Source organism: Bison bison, unplaced genomic scaffold (genome assembly GCF_000754665.1).
Source record: "Bison bison bison isolate TAMUID 2011002044 unplaced genomic scaffold, Bison_UMD1.0 scf7180017864135, whole genome shotgun sequence".
NCBI lineage: Eukaryota > Metazoa > Chordata > Mammalia > Artiodactyla > Bovidae > Bison > Bison bison.
Genome location: NW_011494707.1, coordinates 302,446 through 305,427, shown reverse-complemented (window position 1 = coordinate 305,427; position 2,982 = coordinate 302,446). Strand labels below are relative to the sequence as shown.

The 2,982-nt window shown below is 38.1% G+C and overlaps 1 protein-coding gene across 1 annotated transcript in view; it reads left to right on the top strand.

Moving 5' to 3' along the window:
• Window positions 1-270: 270 nt before the first annotated feature.
• The window catches only part of OTOL1 (otolin 1), a 30,673-nt gene continuing 27,961 nt past the window's right edge, over window positions 271-2,982 (top strand). The window contains exon 1 of the mRNA XM_010839822.1: window positions 271-412. The gene's annotated coding sequence lies outside the window, so the exon portion shown is untranslated. The remainder of the gene's footprint in view (window positions 413-2,982) is intronic.

Here is a 2,982-nt window from a genome sequence, read left to right as displayed (position 1 = left end):
TCCTCCTCCCAGGGTCGCTGGAGATTTACTGGTAACCACAGATTATGTCGAGACTGAAGAATCAAAAGGGACTCATTTTTCAAAGAAATAGAGGAATTAAGACAAGTATACAATTTGCAATCTATATAAGTCACAGAACGTAAAGTCTTATTAAATTGCAAGTTCCCTACAGCAATAACAAAAGGAAGGGGAACACAAGCTTGTATGAAATATGAATGATTATAACAAAAGGAATAGTTACTATGACTACGGCTGGTCTCCACGAAACATCCAGTCTAAGTTCCAAGTTCTTCGGTGTTTGTAGCAAGTTTCTAGATGTCCCATTGTTCAAGCCCAATCTGTTTATCAGGATGATTTGAGGGCAAGGGGGTGCCATTTCACAGTCAAGCCAGCCAAGAAGTCCTTTGTCATGGTAATGTTTCATCGTAGTATTAGTAACCTTTTATATTACTTGAGTAGCATAATCATCTACAGTGTTGTTAATATCATCTGAGCAGTTAAATAACCACATACCATGGGGTCCCCAATCAACAATGGTGTAATTGGCCATAAACATTAATTTTCCTGATTTAGCTTGACATCTGTCCCAATGAACAGGAGTATATTTAAAGTTCTTATATGTAAGCCCTTTGTATAATGATTTTTGTATTTTTCCTAGAGTTTCAGTATTGCTGACATGGTTCTCATAGAAAGAAAGGGCAGTAAACAGTCCAAGAATGTCCAAAAATTCTTTTTTGGAGGCAGAACGAAAGCCCATGTTTGTCGACTGACATTAAGGCATAGTTCTGCTGGACCTATGCATAGAAGAAGGACTTCATAACCTAGAGAAATATTAATTAGTCTCCCTTCTTCCTCAGGATGAGAGGGCCCCTCCAAGCTCCAAGGAGGAGGCATATATAGTGAATCATTGGTGGATACGATAGGTCCTTTATCTGTCCATTCTACAACCTGCAGTAAAGGAGGGTTAGGTATATAGGCCCAATAAGTATGATTAATTAATTTAGCTCGAGTAGGAGAGCAAAAGCAAGCAAAGCAGCATAGCAACAAAAATATTTTCCAGATTCCGAGGCATTTCCTGTTGAGAAATCAGATTTTCAGCTTGATTAGTAAGGGTTTTTATTTGCCCCCAAGTAGGGAGATCATGAGGTCGGTAACGTCGAAGGTGGTGTTTCTTGGAGATTTTCAGAGCCGCCATGGCCTGTATTGAAATTTCTTCCTCCCAGGGGTTTTTTGGTTTCATCTTTATTTTGAACACCGGAGGCTCCCTTGGGGTGGATCTTCCGAAGAGAGAGCCAGGGGAGTTCGTTGTATCCATCTTGAGAAATACAAGCATACCCCTTTCCCTGTAAGATTAATTTTCCAGATTTCCATTGTTTAGTTAGCCTGTCTTGATACCAAATGGGCAGAGGAAGAGAAGTGTCCTTTAATACCTCGAAATGTTTTTCTGCTCTTGTCAAGATATCTCCTTCTGGTAAGTTTAAAAAATTTAAAACAAATAAAGGTATATTAACAATAGTTATAGGATTAAAGAATATCTTGCCAGCCTCCAATTAAAAATAAATAAATAAATAAAAAATAGCCTCCAATAAAAAAAAAAAAAAGAATATCTTGCGTTGGAATCTAGTAAAGTCTGCTCTGGATAGGGAAGATAGAATAGTTTCTGTGTATTCCCCCTTTTTAAATTTTTTAATTTGTAGTTTTAGTGTGTGATGTGTTTGTCTATGTCTTGTGTTTGTGGATTATAAGGAATGTCTGTAATGTTTGATAGAAAAAAGATTGTAAAAATTGTTTGAATTTTTTAGAAATATAAGCAGGGCCATTGTCTGTTTTTATGGAACTAGGTGTTTTTATTATTGTAAAGTAAGCTAACAGGTGGAGAAGGCAACGGCACCCCACTCCAGTACTGTTGCCTGTAAAATCCCATGGGTGGAGGAGCCTGGTAGGCTGCAGTCCATGGGGTCGCTAAGTTGGACACGACTGAACGACTTCACTTTCACTTTTCACTTTCATGCATTGGGGAAGGAAATGGCAACCCACTCCAGTGTTCTTGCCTGGAGAATCCCAGGGACGGGGGAGCCTGGTGGGCTGCCATCTATGGGGTCGCACAGAGTTGGACACGACTGAAGCGACTTAGCAGCAGCAGCAGCAGCAAGCTAACAGGTGGGTTATAAGGTGTTGTGTAGCTTTACCTCGAAGAGGTGTGGCCCATGTGAAAGAAGAATTTGTATCAATACAGACATGTAAAAAAGAAGATGGAGAAAGTTTAAGGAAATGAGTCACATCTATTTGTCATAATTTATTGGGTTGTAATCTTTGAGGATTGATATCTTGTGTAATGGGTCGAAGATGTAGGGGTCTACAAGTAGAGTAATTGTTAATGATTTTTTTAGCATGGTGGTATGGAATTTTAAAAATCTGGTGTAAGGAGCTAGCATTATCATGTAATAGAGTATGTTGTTTTTTGGGAGTAGCAAAAGAAACAAGTTTATCAGCTTGTTTATTACCATGAGTTATTGGACCAGGAAGGCCGGAATGTGTTTGAATATGAGTAACATAAATGGGGAAAGTGTGGTCCCTAATAATGGATTGTAATTCATGAAAAAGTTGTTGGACAATAGATTGATTGGAATTTATGGTAGAAGTTTTTATATTTTTTAATAAAAAAAACTGAATATGAGGAGTCAGAATCTATATTAAAAGGGTAAGGATATAGGTGAATAACCTGAATAAGAGCATATAACTTATTTTGTTGAGCATAATTAAATTTAGTAAAAGACTTTATATTTTTTTGAAAGACCAAAATGAAGCTTTAATGTTTTTAGTCCCAAGGCTATGGTCTTTCCTGTGGTCATGTATGGATGTGAGAGTTGTACTGTGAAGAAGGCTGAGCGCCGAAGAATTGATGCTTTTGAACTGTGGTGTTGGAGAAGACTCTTGAGAGTCCCTTGGACTGCAAGGAGATCCAACCAGTCCATTCTAAAG